Raw genomic sequence first — 19,682 nt, 5'->3', positions numbered from 1 at the left:
AAAAAAAAGAAAAAAAGGAAAGAAAAAAAAGTGGGAGCTTTTATTTAGTCATATTGGTATAAAGTTTAATACCTTTGTGTTAGTAATGCATTAAGCCTATCCCAAATCCAATGTTTGAAGTGATATGAAGAGATCTTGAAAAATGGATGACATTTGGCTTGTAAAAATTAAGAAATGTATAGGCTTTCATAGGATTATATTTCTGAAGCAAGAGTTATGGTCTTCATGGCCTAAAATGACTCAATTTAATTGCAGAATTTCATAGAAGAAAGACAGTTGTTCATATCTCTGTTTCTGCATTGTATTTTAAAAACATTTCATTATCTGCACAAGTTGGCTGCTAACATTATTGATTTGATGCCAGGATGCACCAAACCTGTTCATTAATATCCCGTAACTTGTCAAACACCCAATTATAGTACATAAACAGAATGAATTGTCTGTCATCTTGTCTCTCCACTGAGAGATTAAAAACATGGACCAATAACATGAAAAGATATCATTGTCCTCACAGTTGTATGGTGTGTTTATTTTTACACCACTGGGATACAGAAGAGCAAACAGCAAGACTTGATGAGACAAGAGGACATCAATCAAACTGTCTGAGCTGGTCTTTCAGAATCACTCACTTCCCAACCCCAAGCACTTAGGCTTATGGCAAAGCATATAGTTGTACAATTCTAAACTCATTTAGAATTCTGCTAGTCAAATTGTCTTGTTTCTCTTTGTTGTTACTTACTTCGGGAACCACATACATTTTATTGAGCCAAATAAAACATTGTATGCACACCTTTGCAGTAGACTTTTAAGCTCCACTCCAGACTTTCCTTCTGTTATACAACTATAGTCTTTCTTACCTATGGGGATAGGCATTTTTTAAGCCCATCACCCACACTAAATTATTGAATTTTAAATAATGACATTTTCCAAATTGAGTTTCAGAAGCGTATTTTCTCAATAAGTGAATATTTGAGGTCATTGCTTTATTAAATGATAAATGAATTGCAAAACATGAACAAACAATGTTGACTAAGTCTTTTTGTCTGATTTTTTTTTTTTTTTTTTTTTTTTTCTTCTTGAGGCAGAGTCATACCATATAGCTCGGGCTGGTTTGAATGTCAGGGATTCTAAGGCCTGAGACTGCTGAGGCAGAGGCACTGTGTTCTCAGTTTGTGAGTATTTCAGTTACCTTCTCATCACCTGGACAAAATACCTGACCAGAAGCAGCTTAAGCAAGGAACAGGTTCACTTTTGCTTTCTGTTTTGAGCGGAAATCCAACATGGCCCAGAAAGCATGTCTGGAGCCGAAAGTCAGTGCTCATTGGCAGGGAGGAATGCTGAATACACGGCTAATGCTTCCTTTCCATGCAGTCTTAAAACCTACTTAGGACCATTGACCGCCACCACGGACAATCTCATGTACATACTCCCCACAGACATGATGGGGGATTTGTTTTCACAGTGGTTCAAAATCTTGTCAAGTGGAAAAGGACAGATCAACCATCACAGTGGAGTCCAAGGCTTTTTAATTTTGTATATGTGTTTGATTCCTAATATCTAAGATTTCTTTTTATTTTTTAGAAACGAGGTAAACTTCTATTAGAGTTGTTAAAATGTACTTTGCAAACATTTCAGATTATTTTATTTTCTAAATGTCTCTGAAAAAGTCATTCAGACTCTAGTTGTTATTTCTGTGAACTTGTTTTGACTGACATTTTGAATGAAAACAGAAGAGATATTGGTTGTCAATAGAGAGTAAATGGAATAAAATCCAGTAGTGGTGTGGGGAGGCCATCCAGAATAAGAAAAGTAGTCTGTATATCAAAGAGGTCAGATTTTCAATTTCTTACTTCCATTCCATGTCTCTAAAGTAAAAATGGAAATAGGTGAGAGAGACACACAGAGAGAGAGAGATCTGAATTTTCCTTTAGTTGGGTATCAATATTAACTATTGGCATCTAATTTGTGTGTATTTTTCCATTAATATTTTCATTATCTCAAATTATTTTTAATTATATAAAAATGGGGAGGTTAATTTTTTCGGCTTTTAAAGACTTCTCATGTGGCTGTCAACTACTGGCATGCAACAGGAATATGCTCTGATGGCTATATACATTTCTGCAAGATTATGTTGTAAAATAAGAATATTTAAAAATGGAGAAAACTTCTTTTCCAATATATAATAAAGAAGAAGTTATAGAAGAAGAAATAACCAACTAAGAACACACTCCTTACATATAAGCACATAGCCTATAGATTAGCAAAAGAGGGAGATATTTCCTAAAGCACGGGCAGTTTAGACTGTGAAAAAGATCCTGATAGTTGATTTCCTTTGTGAAATATTTATGCACTCAATTATGTTTGTTATGTATGCTTGTGAATACATTTTCTGTCCAAATCACTTCTGTTTTGCTTGAGGCAGCATATTAACATTTCTTATAGGGAAGGTTTGCTGGTTTTGAACTCCCTCAATTTTTAGTTGAATAAGTCTTCATTTATTACTTTATTTATGGTAAAGATATTAATCTGGTAGAAACTACAATATTGTGTTGGACTTTGCTTTACTTGGAACTATAAATATTTTGCTTTACTTTCTCTATGCTCTCTTCATTTACTTTTGTTTGCTCATTTTTGTTACTATTTGGTGAATAGGGCACAATGACCACCCTTCCTCCACCCTGGAGAACTGTGATTACAGGGTTGTGTATTTACACTTCTCTTGCTTCTAGGGTTTCTAATCAGAAGTCCATTGTAATTCATATCATGTTCCTATCTGTCAGATTTTATTTTTAATTTTACTTATTTCATCCTTCATGTCTCACTATTTTTTCTTCATCTTGTATTTTCTAGTCTGAATATAATATTTCTGGTTTGGGGTTTGGGAGTACTTATCCTACGTGACAGCGTCTTTCTGTGCTTGGTGTCTATTATTCATTTTTGTCATTGCTTTGTCAAACAGTTGTTTCATGTTCAAAGTCATGCAAATATTGTTGCATATTTCTTGGATAACTTTGTTATCTTTCTCATTTGTTTGCTTTACATTCCAATGTGTGAAATTTGCTTTTGCCTCCAAGCTCAATAATTCTCTCCTGGCTAGTGTCCAAGGTACTGATAAGGCCATTAATATACTCTTTATTTCTATTAAAGTAGTCGTTGATGTCTATACTTTACTTTGATGCTTTTGTATTGTATTTATGTCTCTGTGTACATAGGTAGATTTGTTTGTCTGTTTTTATAACTCCAAATGTATTAACTACCTTTTACATGATAATAACTATTTAAAATTCATACCCTATGAGTACAATAGCTACAGTAGAGTTTTGTTCTCCTATTTATAATATCTCTGTATCTCTTCAGCCTTTTTAATTTAATCTTATGATATTTTTCAGAAAGACCTATGTATTGCCTCTGGTATAGCAACTGAGGCAAAGAGACTTGTAGAACACATATTTATTATTGTCTAGCTAGGAGCTGAGTGTTTAATGTTGCTGCAGGTATATGTAAAAGAAGATTTGATATCTATTATATAAGAAATAGCAACTTATTTATTTATTTAGCTTTTCTTTTAAATCATTTGTTTTTTGAGACAGGGTCTCCTGTAGGCCAGATGTGGTCTCAAACTCACTATTTAACTGAGGATGATCTTGAACTTTTGATGATCCTGATTCTAGCTCCTGAGGGCTGGAATGACAGGTATTTACCATCATGCCTGTTTTTTGTGTGCTGGGGATCAAACCCAGGACTTCATAAATGCTAAGCAAGCACTCTGTTGTCTGAGCTCCATCCCCAGCCCCCGCTTCGATCCTTTAAGAAGCATCCTTTAGTTTTTCTTTTCTTTCTTTTTTCTTTTTTTTTTTTTTTTCTGCTAAGCACTTCTCTACAAAGAAACAGCACTTTGAAATGCTTTCTGCTGTATTCCATCATTACTAAGCAGGGACCTCAGCCAGATGGTGTTAACGCCCATGAAAAGAACATCATTTTATTGTTTAATAAATAATGTAGTGTTTGTTCTTACTGATTCTTGTGACTGGCTTTAAAAAGTCACTTTGTCATTTCTCAATGTGAATAGATCTTCCACCACACACACCCTCGCCTACCAGGCCTCAGCTTGACTGCAGAGTTCACAATTACTTTCCATCACTATAGACTATAATCCCCTTCTGTTCGTTTGGTGAGATGGAAAAATCTGGAGAGTAGGTGTTGCATTCATGTAACATAGCTGGCAGAAACAACCCAAGGAAGAGTAGCTTGTGGGAACAAAGGTTTATTTTGGCTTATAGACTCAAGGAGAAGCTCCACCATGGCAGGGGAAAATGATGGCATGAGCAAAAGGTAAAAAACACACTCTGGCCAACATAAGAAGGACAATAGAAACAGGAGAGTGTGCCAAACACTGGTAATGGCAACTAGCTGTAACACACATAAGCGTGAAGGAGGTGTTAATTCCCAAATCTCCATCAGCTGGGAACCTAACATTCAGAACACCTAAGTTTATTGGGGCGGGGGGGGCATGTGAATCAAACCACCACAGTGGGGAATGGAAGTACTGTGTTCAGAGCTGTATTCCAACAAAACCTTTCCCCTGAGAATCACTTCGTCACTAGGAAGGTGACCGAGTTTCAGGAGGATGCTCTGTATTTCCTCCTTCCATGGTGACAACCAAGAGTTTGTTGATATGAACATGCTGCAGTTCCCAGTGGTAACACTCAAGGAAACCTTGGGATATGCCAATTTCTAAGTTTCTCCAGACTTCTCTGCCTCATTGCTTGATGATCCACCCTCCATAAAATTTGTAAATTATTAATATAGTGCTCATTTGTGACTGTAGTGACTTTTCTTCAGTTAAGCCAGTAGATGGTGAGTGTCTCTAGATATGATTCTCTCTTCACAGTCTGATAATAGTGCTCCCCGAGATGTTAGGTTTCTGATGGACTGAAACAGCTTTATCTAGTTTTTCATTAAATTAAATCTATTGTATTAATTAGTTTTATACTCAGTGAAAACAGTCAAATTGGTAACATTGTTAGGCACGTCCACGTCCTACCCTCTCCCTCTGGCCCCTCCTTGTTGAAGTATATGGGTCATGCATTCTGGAGTTAGCCCACAGTTATGGGTAGGAGAAATGTCTCTGCATATCATGACCCAACATGTGGCTCTGACATTCTTTCTGCCCCTTCTTTCGCAAAATTTCCCTAAGCCACTTTGGGTTCGTTTTTGGTCTGCTTCAGTGATGAGGTGTTGAGAGCCTCTGTGTCTCTGGATATCTAATTTGGTAGGAGTTGATTGTTCTCTGTGTTGATCTCCTTTACCCTTTGCTGGTACCTGGCTCACCAAGAAAACAGTATCCTTGCTTGTTTTGCCAATTGTTCTTAGTTTCAGCTGGAGCCCTTTTGAGGTATAATGGGGTGATTCTCTCCTTAGGATATGTGTCTTTCTTAAAAAGAGAAGCAGATTCTCCAATGGAGAGTAAAGTTAGCACCAGACAAATGGGGTAACCCTTACTTTTTTATAGAGAATTTAATAGGTGTAGGCCCTCTTATAGCCCACAATTGGTAGTAGGTTGATAATGGAAAGCAGACTAATGTTTGGATATAATTCTGACTTGCTTCCCAGCTCCAGCTGTGGGGCATGTTCCACTGAGCAGATCGGTTAGCCAAATCAAGAGCAGTTGGTTTCCCACCATGGCTGTGCACCACTATTGCACTTGTGTGAGAATCACAACAGGTTATTTGCTGCTAAGTAGGTTAGACCATGAGTTGCTTGGACCCAAGCAATCTTTATCTAGCTTTTCCTGCAAAAAGAACATGAAGAATGGGCTGGAGAGATGGCTTAGCGGTTAAGCGCTTGCCTGTGAAGCCTAAGGACCCCGGTTCAAGGCTCGGTTCCCCAGGTCCCACGTTAGCCAGATGCACAAGGGGGCGCACATGTCTGGAGTTCGTTTGCAGTGGCTGGAAGCCCTGGTGCACCCATTCTCTCTCTCTCTCTCTATCTGTCTTTCTCCCTGTGTCTGTCGCTCTCAAATAAATAAATAAAAAATGAACAAAAAATATTTTGAAAAAAAAAAAGAACATGAAGAATGGCTTTTGAGCCATTAATGTATCTAAAGTAATCATGAAATATTGTTTTATTCATTATGATTATTGAGCAAAACCAACTATGCCACCAAAGGGTCTGACTATGCATGCAATTTTATCTACTACCACTGCTCTTGCTTGATTTTTACATGTACTGTAAAGATAATACCAGATTGGAGAGATACCTTTGCAGTTAAGGTGCTTTCCTGTAAAGCTCAGGGACCCAGGTTCAATTCCCCAGTACCCACGTAAGCCAGATGTACAAGTGGGTACATGTTTCTGAAGTTCATTTGCTGTGGATAAAGGCCCTGGAGTGCCCATTGTCTGCCTCCTCTCTCTTTATCTCTCTTGAATAAGTAAACAAAATAAAATAAACAAATATAAAAAATGTTAAAAGAGGAATTTCATTGTGAAAAATATGTATACCTGACTATAAAATGTCTCAGCAGATCAATATTACTGCAATCTAAACATTTTTTATGGTTGAACAATTCAACCTTTTGTTGCTTCAAAAATACTGCAATTTGAAACATAGAATGTTGCTATGGTCATCATTTGTAATTATTTAATTATATTAGTGAGGACACTGGAGAGATGGCTCAATAGTTACATGTGTTTCCTTGTGTGTATGGTTTGTGTGTTAGAGAAAGAGAGAGAGAGAGAGGTAGTGTGTTTCACATTGCATGCAGAGGTCTCAGGAGAATAATAAGTATTTTCCTCAATTGTCTATCTCAGTATTTTCTTGATAGAAAGTTTCTCACTGAACCCATAGCTGCAGTTTTAGGTCAGAGTAACTGCTAGCAATCCACTATCAAGTCTCCTCTCCACACAAAACTGGAGTCAGAGGAGAGCAAAGCCTCACATAATTGTTTCTGTAGGTAATGGAAAATTGAACTTGAGACAAATTTGTTCCTCTCATACAGACGCTCATATATGCCTGACAGACACTGGTACCTGCTGAGTGATGTCTCCAGCACTCTGCAAGTTACTTTTAAAGTATTCCAAAAGCAATGACACAGCTAGACACAACTATGTCACAAGGATGTGCATTTGTGTTGGCAAAACTAAAGATAAATTCAAATTATTTTCAACATTTGTAGAGTGGTAAGAGTATACTATTTTCCTTTCTCTACTTTCTTGGTATGTTCTTTGCAGAACCAGAGAATCTGATTCTAACCTTTGACAAATCTCTGAGGATTAGGCCCACTCTCCAAGCTTTACTGAGTAGATTGTCCTCCAAGTTTCCAAGCCAAGTAACCTCCAGACATAAAAAATGTCCAAGCAGAGCTTGCTCATGTCTTCTTATTGTAGATAACAGTCAGGAGATGTAGTGGGTTTGATTCTTGAAAACACAGAAGTTGTCATTTCTTCTTCTGCCTTCCTGCTCCCATATGCATTACATGTCGTTACATTTTCCATGCAGTTTCTGTTTATCTTTCAAGCTCCTTTACACAAGGTAAATCAGTTAATGGTTGCATTTTGATAAATTACTTCTTTGTCTTAATTAATTTGGTGTATATATATATATATATATATATATATATATATACACACATATATATACATATATATATATACATACACACATATATATACATATATATATATGATATAATACTGTCATAATTTAGTTTATATTTTCTTACATATATCTTACAATTCTTCAATCATTTAAGAATGATACTCTATAACTATATTACTATCTTCTTGTTTTATTCAATCCAGATTAATTATTAAATTACAAAGTCAAGGTCAACAGAGAATTGTATAATTTAATTTTATGGCAAACAGCCTAAATTTTATTATCTGTTTGTCATGAATATTTACATCAGAAATATTTTTAGCATTTTGGATCTTTTCTTGTCTCTTCAAAAGCATTCCCTATTTATTCACATATTTATTAATAAAATTTGCATAAAAATTTATCCATTTATTTTAGAATTATTTTGATGCTCTATTTGCATATAATTTGCTTCTAATATTCTTGATTTTCTGAAGTACTTAATTGCACTGCCTCTCAAATAGAATAAAAATGTTATTAAAAACATTGAAAAGTCTATCAGTCATGGTTCTATTTTATTGTCATTTGCCTAGACCACAATATAACTTGTTTTTCTAAGTAAACAGTTTTTTTCAACTAAGGAAATACATATTTTTATTGGTATGATAATATACATCCTTTCACAATGAAATACTTCCAGGATGCTTTACTAAAAGGCTTTAATTAACATACTCCGTCAATATCTATCTTTCCTCAGCAATTTTTTGATTGTTAATATGTCCCCTATATTTCTATTACCACATTTCTCAAAGGATGGTTAGATGGCTTTTCCTTCTGTTTGGAATTAAGAGACATATTGACTCCTAATAGTGAACAATAAGCAGAAACTCTCATTCATCACTCTGTTCAGCCTATGACATAACTCTCCTTACATAGGATATTTTAGTTTAATCAACATTAGTTCTAAATCAACAAAAACAATAATCAGTGACTTCATGATGGTAAGGTTAACCTGCATACTTCATTCTATTTATTGCACTTCTCTAGTCTCCTATTTAATTCAAAGATTTACTATTATTACAATTGAAATTTTTCACCAGGGCTACCATCCTTCACTTCTTTTTACCAGAAGAAGTAAACTCTGGTCCTTAAGATTTTCATTTTAATCAGTTTTATATTATAATTTAGATAATATTAATTTCAGAATGAATATTCAAAAGTAGGTATTAGTTGTTTTGATATTAAAATCAATCACATTGAACCACCTCATGGAAATCCAGCTTGCAATTGAAATGATAAAACAGGAATAAGAGTTCATAAGGAACTAAATGGTTATACAGAATATAGACAATATACAGTTGATATCAAAGAATCCAATGTATGGGTAAAGAAACAGAATATTTGTCAAATAACCAATCAATGACCTTGGAAGATATGCGAGAAGTAGTTCTCAAAGTGCCATCAATAACACAATATGGAAGTTTTACTCTGAGTGGTATAGCAAGGACAGATATCTACCACAAATTTAGATGTAAAACATGGCCACTACATTATATTGTCTTATTATAAAAAATAATGTACAAAAAGATCTCATCTTACTAGAACATAATGGACTGAGGATATCATATTTTTTAATACTTATAGACCATACACACTATATGTGCCACAAGACTATGGTTGCATTCATGTACATGGATGTTTTTAATTTAGCCCTGATAACACAGCCCTGAGTTTGAAGCTTGGCACCATATGTGTATGAGGAGGGGTAAAGTACCATTTATTTGCATGTAAGACTAGTTGAATAATTTTGAAAGAGAGACTACTGTGTGATCTTTAATAAAACATTCTCAACTGCATGAACTAGATCTTTTGCAACCTTATTTATTTATGTAAATAAATATATTACACAAATATTTATTTATGAAAATAAATCAGTATTTCTCTGAAAAAGTAACAAAATCCTTTTGTCCTATGTCAAAAATAAGACTCCAAAAATCAATTTCATATCATCAATTCCCACCTGCAATTTGGTCAGAGTACAGAATATTTTAGGGACATGTTTAAAATCCCTTTGTTTTCCTATAATTTACATTTTGGGGAAAAACAGTATTCAAAAATAGTTCCTAGATGCTGTCATCCTAGAGTGTGCAGACACCTCCTCCTAGTTATTCCATCAAACCCAATCTGGATGATGATATGGAAGGATTGAGGAGACATAGTTAGGGTCTCCACTTCAGTGTAAAGATCAGATGTTCTCTATAAGAATGGGCATTGATTGTACAAGGGGTTTTGCCTAATAGAAGAAACCTAATGTTTGAGAGGCAGTCAATAAGAGCAGGATAGTTTTATCACAGGCCTTCAAGCATGGAGAACATGAGACAAGGAAGATCAATAGCCTTTAGTAATTGGAAGGAAAAGGTGATGTGATTCCTAGAACTACCAGAGACTCAGTTTTCAACTTGAACATACTGAAAGGTTTCTCCACAGCTTCTCAAATTATAAATCCTGTATCCAGTGTCACCTTCTGCATGTCTCATTAGAAAGCCTAGATGTAATCCAAGCAGGCTCTGATATTGAAACCTAGAGATAAATGAGGTTCTTATTCTCTATGCTGATGTTCATTATTTACATATGTTCTTAAATTTGTACACTCACATATGCCTGAATTATTCCTCAATCTATAGGTAGAAAAAAATTAAACACTTCAAATTTTAGTACCTCAAATTATACCCTTAAGAGATGGAATTTTCATTAGTAATGAGTTTTATTAATTAAGTCCACTGTAAAATGTTACAAATAAATTTTGAAGGGTTCACATTGAATGGAGTTGTAACTGTTTGAATTGTCTTATGTTTTTGCTTATCCCAGAAAACATTATAATCACTATCTAGTTAGTAGCCTCATTGGGAATGTGAGTCAGTATTTATGTGTTAAAGAATAGCATTGTAATAAATTTCTATCAATACATATTAGACAATAATTCTTTGGTAAGTAGCTGGCAAACTAAAAGTGTTATTAGAAAACCAATTAGTAGCTAACCTCCAAAAATTGTAAATGTGGCTATAAAATGTATAATGATTAAAAGATTACTTTACTCAAATTAGAAACGCTTTTGCAGGAGCTATAGATGGTGAAACTGAATAAAATGAATTCCAGAGCTAAATATCGATATTTTGTCAGGAAAGACCCCCTTTGCCATTGTTCACTCAAATTTCACTCTCTTGATAATAATGTCTCAAAGAGACATATTATTTGTTGTTTTTTTTTTTATATATAGCAGGGACTGAGATACATGAGCTTTATTTCAAAATCTGGAAGCTAATGATCTAGTCTCTGGGTGTCAGGGATGGGAAGCTGATTGAGGAAATGGGTTAGATGAATTACAGTAAAGCTTAAAGACAATAACTCTATTAACCTTACTTAGACAATGTAAATAAATTACAGCTTTTACTTTTTAAATTGCTTGCACTTTAGGTAATAATTATGTCTTAATAGTTTGATTCCTGTTTGCTATATATGCAAATTCTTGCTTTTTATGCATACCTGGTCTTTTGAATGAATGAACAGAGTATAGATTTACTTATGTTCTACTTGTATCATACTTAATAAGACCAATCTTTTCTAATATTACAGCCTGTACATACAAATAATTCTTGATACAAAATTGAACTCTAAGAAGATGAATTCCTGGCATCATTACTTTCATTTGGGTGAGCTACTTACCTTTGCATATGAGCATGTAAATTCCTCAAAATTGTTCATCTAAAAACAAGTAATACATAGTCTATCTAATTTGCCTTCAATGCCAATAGCAGAAAAATAAGTGAGGGAGACATGTTACTGTCAGCCTTAAAGATCTCATTTGTTATTCTATACCTGCAGTCACTTTGGATTCAAGGAATAGAAAACTCTAAGTAGACATAAAAACACTGCCCATGATTAGGACAATCATCCTAATGATAGCACTGCACGTAGCAGCAGGAATGGGCTTTGGGAGAGAAGCGTCTTTTCCTCAAGCGATAAGCATTTCTGACAGCTGCTGTGAAGAACTGGACCCATAGCAGTGATCACAAGTACTCAACTCCACCTGCATTGATTCAGTCCACATATTTCTTAGCCTTGAGCCCACATACTTCCTCTATTTAACCCAAAAAGCTTGTATCAATACACGGAAGAATTTTGGAACTCTGAAATCTTTATCTGTCCTCTTCACAGTGTACATTGATTGAAGATTCTTTTTCTCCTGTTCTGTATCCGTCTGCACGTTTAAAAGTATTGCACTTATTTATTTGAGAGAGAAAGAGAGAGAATGGGTGCACCAGCGCCTCTAGCCACTGCAAACAAACCCCACATGCATGTGCCACCTTGTGCATCTGGCTTAAGTGGGTACTGACGTATTGAACTTAGGTCTTTAGGTTTCACAAGCAAGCACCTTAACTGCTTAGCCAGCTCTCCAGTCCTCAGTCTGCTCTTTAATCTGTGTATTGATGAGCCTGACCAAGTCAAGGTCATTGAGTCTGCGACAGGTGGAACTACGGCACTAAAACCATGCTTAAACTATTAGCATAGAGTTTAGATACAACCTACTTACTGTTTTACATATAATTATAATTGTTAATTATTTGACTGCTATAGGAATCAGATAATTGTAATTTTTGTTTGCATTTTTTAACCACTGGACCAACCAACCAATGCTAATTTGTTTTAATATTAAAATGTCCCTTTTTATGAACTGTGTGCAATGATTTATTCATGGTATTTAAAAAATGTGCAATTCTGATATTTTGATATACTTCATTATAACAAAGAACAGATTAGGAAGATATGTTTCTATTTGATGCTTTACTGTCTCAATGATTCTTATTCTTTATGAGATACAGTACAAGGAGACAAAATTAATGCATTTAATAACTTGAATAAGAAGCTCACAGGCAAAGATGTGAATTTTGAATTCCCAGAGATTCAGTTGTAAACAGATGACTAAATGAAGTATCATTCACAATAAAAAAGAAACCTTTATATTTCATTTTCATTATGTAAGAAAAAAAATTAAATGTTATATTTCTAAGTTCTATCATATATGTTTGAAATTATTTTTGCACAGTGCAAACACAGCAAAGAACATCAAAAATTTTATCAAAAGGCCATGTTTTAAAAAAGATTATACAAATCATCTTTAAAAAAGTATTCAGAAGAGCCTACATTTCATTTTCTATAGCTACATATAGCTTTTGTTATTGTAGTTTGGTAAAAATAACAGTACTTCTTAGAAAGTGACAGTCCAGTACTATTTTCTTTCAATTAATTCAACAAAAGTTCATAGTAAATAAAATGTTCCATATTATTTTGGTATATACATTCAGGACCATATAATATGTCATGGTATTTTTGTCATTTTGTACTTTATCTCTCTTTTTATGTCAAGGATTATCTTTTATTTTAGTGTCTTTAATAAGGATATGTAATATATATATATATATATATATATATATATATATATATATGTTTTAGATACATCTGTTAATACATACTTTTATTCACTGAAAATATGGAAACACTATTTTATTCATATTTTATCAAACAGAGCAAAATTTGCTTTTAACTTACTCTCATTAATATATTTTATAATTCAAGATGATTTATATTTTAAAGCACTGGAAAAATGTAAATAACATCAAGAGTCATTCATATTGGGCACTGAAAAATTGCAACAATGCACTCCAATAAAGTATAGGAAAATAAGAAAATTGGGCTGGATAGATTGCTCAGTGGTTAAGGTGCGTGCCTACAAAGCCCAAAGAACCAGGTTTGATTCTTTAGTACCCACATGAAACCAGATGCATAAAGTAACACATATATCTGGAGTTCATTTGCAGTGGCTGGAGGCCCTGAGGCACCCATCCTCTCTGCCTTTCTTCTCTCTATCTCTCTTTCTCTACTTCAAAATAAGAAAATAATAGGAAGGTTGAATATTTAAAGTATAAATAATATTGAAATACACATATATTTATATTTACTTTAAAAATAGCTAAATGAAGTAATCTCTGAATTTACCTACCAATGTAATTGAGCCACCTACATTTTTCCCTCCAATTCTATCCTAGTAAAGAAATATCAATTAATGGCATGTGCAAACAGTTGTTGCCAGATAGTCATGCATTTACCACGTTATTCTCCAAAACAGCCTAATTTCTACCATAGCCTGTGCTTTCTCTCTGGAAGAACTAATTCTCTTTTCCCCATTTTACAGCTTTTATTTCCATTTAAATATTCATCATGTTTCCATGTCCTTATGACTTTTGATTTTCATTAGAGATCATTATGCTACTGGGAAAGAATCATACCTCAGAGAAAATATAAGTAAAATATTTTTAACCTTGATTATGTTGCATTGTTTTTAAATTAATGTCTGTATGCTGGGATCAATTATCAGTTTTAAAGAAACTTTTTTCTGTAGAACAAATTGCAGTTATATTGTCTTGTGGGCAGTTTATTGTCATATGCTATAATTTAGCAAAATTCTTATCACTCTCAGGCTATGATGTTATTGAACATCTGATAAATATGAGCTGCTACAAACAGATAAGAAAGTAGGAAATGAAAGTTCACTGTAAGGTGGTAAAATGTTCAGGATCAAATTTAATGTCATAGGAGTGACTGAATCACAAAATATAAAGGACACTGTTTAAAAAATAACAAAGGGACAGTAATGTGCCAGTAGACGCCTTGATCCTGTGTCTCCGGAATGTTTTGCATGAGTGTTAATAGAATGTTCTGTCAATGGTACATACACACAGTTCTTTTGCAACAGTTACAATCACGTGTAAACAAATATTTTCAAATGTTGGATCAGAACATCATACTTCATGAAACACAAAAATAAAATATTTTCTTCTTCTCTGCCAGAGTTTAAGCTACGAAACAATGCTTGCTAGTTTGGCCAGGTGTTTCAAACACGTCTCAGGGCTCACAACATCAGGGAGGACATACACTCCTCAACCCTCAGTTTCCATATTCCAGAACCATCTTTACCCTTGAGTCCCAGGCTGCACCTTTGATTATAATTGTGAAAAATACATTTGCCTCCAGCTTCAATTATCAATACCGGAGTAATTCTGGTAATTCTGTAGGACAACTCAGTTTGGGGATGGCTTTCACTTAGATTTGAACTTAAGGACAAATTGTGCCTTTTTCACTAAAAGGAAATCAGAATGACTGTTGACAAACAAAGGTAAACAAAACAGTAGACTCTTTAGATGAATAAAAACACAGTGTATTATCATAAACCAAGAAGGGTGGATGAAGAGTGCCTCTGATCCTGAGAACTAAAAATTCACTCCATTAAACATGAAATCCCAATTATGCAATCATCATCTATGGCGTATGTTTCTATTTATAACTCTGTCTTCCAGTAATATGTACAACCAGTACTTATTGTAAATTTATAATGTAGAAGCATATACTAACCTAGAATACAGTTGATATATGTAAGAGAAGCATAATGTAAATTTGTAATGGCCTAACTTAGTATACAGTTAAGTAAACAGAGAATGGCACCCTTTGCAAGAAGTGAGTTTTATAAGTATTGAACTTGAATAAAATTGTTCCACATAAGAAACACAATTCTACAATTACCAGTATGTTATTGTATTAAAACATTAAATATAAACACATTTTAAATAATTTTATTTCAACTATATTGAATGGTAAAGTTGAATATTTTACCTCAATAATGTACTCTTAGAGAACACGGTAAGAATACGGAAGGCACACTCGCTTCAGCAGCACGGAAAGTAAAATTGAATTATTCAGAGAAGATTAGCATGGCCCTTAACAAAGATGATGTATAAATTCATGAAGCATTCCATATTTTTAAGAAAAAAAAATATACAAGATTACAAAAATGGGCAGACTTGAAACAGAACATACTCAGTGAACACTATCACAGAAAGACAAATACCACATGGTGTCACTTATGTGTGGTTCCTAACCCGGACCTGCTCTAGTTGCTGACATACCTGATAGACAAGTCAAGGCCCAGTCAATAGAGGTGGAGGGTTTGGGGGTGGGCAAGGAGAGGATGAGGAACAAACATAAAATTCAATCCAAAATGAGATGATACCATTGAAACCTTTATCCTTGGAGATAGACTAAAACATATAACCCTCAAAAGGAGTAAGGGGGTGCACATGAAATGTAGGGCTCTGGTGAGGGTGAGATGAAGCCTAAATTTAAAAGGATTGTTTTTTTCTGTGTCTGACATGTAACTCCATGAACCAGAAATTTGTTGCTATCCACATTGATCAAAGAAAGCTACCAGGTCCCCAAATCAAGACAGCTTTCTGTCAAAGCATTAACCCACCTGAGACAAAAGCTAAGATCCTGTAGCTATATGCTCAAGACACCATATGATGCTGGCAGAGAGCATAGAAAAAACTGGCAGGAATTCAGAGGAAAGCCAATCCTTAGCCAGTTAGCCTGTCTAGTGCTTGAAAGCTTGTCATAAACTCCTGGGGAAAAATGGCCAACAACAGTCTGAGCACTGAGAGGTCTAAGCTACTCAGAAGCAAACACCCTGACACGATGTACATGCCAGTACAATGGTGGCACACAGCCTCAGTGGGTAACCAATAGCTTTCTGATTGGCTAAGCGATCTGCTCAGTGTAAAAGGAACTCGTATCTGGAATTGGGAACCAGATCAGAATCCTATGGAGACAAAGATTACGTTATCCAGTGTCAAGTTTTTACTAGCCTTTGTCTAAAAGAGGGGCTACATACATCAAATTCTCCCTAAATTAACAATGCTTATCTCATTAAACTATGCTGACGTCACTCTACATTGGAGAATCTCTTATTTTTCAAAAGGTAGCAAGACCAGAGCAGATTAAACTACCTCTCATATTTTAGCCAAGCCACAGCTGTAAACACAGGGGAGTTGGAGTGAGGAGCAAGAGTGCTGCTTCCATGGTGAACCTGATAAACAGGCACCAGAGTGTAGGAGACAGACCCTAAGGATACTCAACACCTACCAAAGCAGAGATCCAGAAGCTCGTAAGAGTTCATCACCAAAACATAATTAAAACTCACCCACCCTGGCTCAGGGAATTTTGCATAACAGGGAACAAAAAGATTATAAGAGCAGCAGGTTGAGACATCATGCCCAAAGACAGTCCTTCCCCCCACAAATAACTGACTACTGCTCCCATAATGCATAAACCACAACCCCATGGGAAATACCTGAAACCCCACTGAAGAGCATCCACTACAAGAATGGGGATAAAGTAGAGGGAAAAAGGGTAACATATGATATATTCATATGAGACAGGTTAATAATAGTAATAATAATAATAATGAACATTAAAAAACAATGCAGAAGACACAAGCATATCATAATGTTTGTTTTCTGAACATCAGCATTATGTTTTTACATAGTGATCAGTATTCTTTCCTCAAATATTTGGAGGCTTGGAGATGGCTCAGTGGTGAAAGGCACTTGCTTGTAAAACCTGCAGACTCAGGTTCAGTTCCCCAGTACGCATGTAAAGCCAGATGCACAAAATGGTACGTGCGTCTCAAGGTTGCTGCAGCAGCAAGAGGCAAGAGGCCCAGTAATACAAAAGAATTGATATTGAAAGCTTAATTTAGAAATATTTCTCCCTAAGTCATATCTGAGAAGTTATCTTGAACAGTAGTTTCCAGATAAATATTTTGAAGGCAGCAACCTTTTGTGTGATAGACAAATTTCTAAAATGATTCCTATACACTTACAATAAATGAAACCTGTAACTTGATCACAACCAACAGAATCCAACAAAGGAGTTGGGATAGCAGTCTTTGAACTTCATTTTCTTATACTGCAGAGATGAAGAAATTTTACATATGTTGGCTTTAAGCTAACAGAAAGAAAATTATCCATGTTAGCAGGTTTCCTATAATCTAGTTAGCTCTTTGAAATGGGGTCTGGAACCCAAGATTATTTTGCCACTGATCTTACAGAAGCAAAACTGCTCTCTGGGTTCCGTAGCTTTGAGGAAAGTGAATTTGGCCAGAAGCCTTGTGAGCTTGCAACTGGCAAGTTGACCTCTGTCATAGGTGCTTCTCCATCAACCCATTCACCCGCCAGGCCTTTCACTCCTGAACTATGAAAATGGTGAAAGGAATATGTGCTAAATTTGTTAGATGAATGTCAATTTGGGTCAAAACAGCAAACACATATGATTCTTATTATATTTAAAATATGCCCTTTTGATTCTGATTAAATTCTTTGTGAGTGTGTGCAATTTCTCTTTTGTTTGTTTTTGAGACAGGGTCTTGCTCCAGCAAAGGCTGACCTGGAAGTCTGTAGCCAAGACTAGCTTCAAACTCACCGTGATCCTACCTGCCTACGCCTACCCCCTTCTGGGATTAAAGGTGTGAGTGACCACACTAGGCTAGATTTTGATAAAAATTCTTGAATAAGTATTTCTTTTTCCTTGGAAAATTAAAATTCTCTATCTAATGCCACTAGCTTTTTGTTTTCCTCTTATATTTTCCTCATCAGGGCTTCATTGCTCATCATTAATATGTTAGAAAATGTCAGCAGTGATGTAATTTGTTTTCACTTTAGCTTCATGACCACAATGCGATCTTAGCTGGTTATCTGGCAGTATGATGATCTCTAAAATGAATCTGCATCTGCTCATCAGATACATAAAATTCTTTAGTGGTAGTTGAAAATCCAATTAAATTCTTCAAATTCATTTCATATCACAATGTTTTAGTAGTGTACTTTTCAAATAGGTATTTTATTTTATTTTTATTTCAAAATACATTTATTTATTTGAGAAAGAAAGAGAGAGAGAACATTATTTAGCTTTTCCTAAACTATACTTCCCAAAACATATGACTCCACCATAAGTTATAGACCATTTGAGATAGTCCTATGTTTATATCTTCTAGAGACAGAATTAACAGTGTGGGGATTTTGAATCCATCTGTGAAGGTTTCTATTGATTGTTAATCTGACAGTACCTAGAATCACCTATGACTGTTGAGGTGAGCTCTGTGCATGCCTATGTGGGATTACTCTGATTATTTTAATTAAGGTAGAAAGAACTATGTTAACTGCTGGTGACACCATTCAATAGTCTTATTTTAAGAGATGAACTGGGGTTCCTATGTAGGTTTTTTATGAATCTTACTTTTAATTAATTAATTAATTAATTATAAAACAGAGAGATAGAGTAAAGAGAGACAGACAGAGAATGGGTATGTCAGGGCCTCCAGCCACTGTAAACAAATTCCAGATGCATGCAATAATTTGTGCAACTGGCTTTATGTGGGTATCAAACCTGGGTCATTGGGGTTTGCAAGCAAGCACCTTAACTACTGTGCAATCTTTTCAGCCCATCATATTAGTTTTTAAAGCATGTTTGGTAATATAAAGCAATTAACTGGGAAATAATACCCCCCAACATTTTATGTATGTTATAGAGGGGTATCTCATGTAATATTATATTTTTTTGATTCTCACGAAAGATTGATTTGGGAAGATTTTATTCCAAGGCTTAAAATTAATAACTTTTTAAAGTGACTAAAATTAACTATGTAATCACATATCCTACTAACATGTAATCAAATTTCCTGAAAATCAATGCTACATGTTAATTTTTCATTAAAATTTATTTAAATTACATTGCTCCAGATTTCCTTGCAATGCACATGGACATAAGTATCTCAGGAATCACAAGAATGACTGAGCAAAATATCTGGTGGCTATTGCCAAGCTTCACATGTGTTATTCACAGACAGAGTGAAAACTGTGATAATGTTTCTGTGAGATACTTCAAAGCACAATTCCAAGCCATCCATTATGTCCTTCATAGTATTAATGCTGGGAAAGAAGTTAGTGCTTGTGGCATGTTGGGTGCACATGAAAATCCTGATCATCATTTTGATCCCAAATGACTTCACATGATCAAGCAACTGTTCAGGCTAAAATGTGTAATTTCATGAGCTGAACGGGATGGCACACACCTTTAATCCCAGTACTCGGGAAGCAGAGGTAGGTGGATCACCATGAGTTTGAGGCCACCCTGACACTACATGGGTCAGCATGGGCTACTGA

General features: G+C 34.9%; 1 pseudogene; it reads left to right on the top strand.

Moving 5' to 3' along the window:
• The first annotated feature begins 15,348 nt into the window (after window positions 1–15,348).
• On the top strand, window positions 15,349–15,449 carry LOC123459739 (annotated as a pseudogene).
• Window positions 15,450–19,682: the final 4,233 nt, after the last annotated feature.

This window comes from Jaculus jaculus, chromosome 3 (assembly GCF_020740685.1).
Source record: "Jaculus jaculus isolate mJacJac1 chromosome 3, mJacJac1.mat.Y.cur, whole genome shotgun sequence".
Lineage (NCBI taxonomy): Eukaryota > Metazoa > Chordata > Mammalia > Rodentia > Dipodidae > Jaculus > Jaculus jaculus.
The sequence above is the reverse complement of the archived record's forward strand: the minus strand, read 5'-3'. Positions and strand labels throughout refer to the sequence as shown.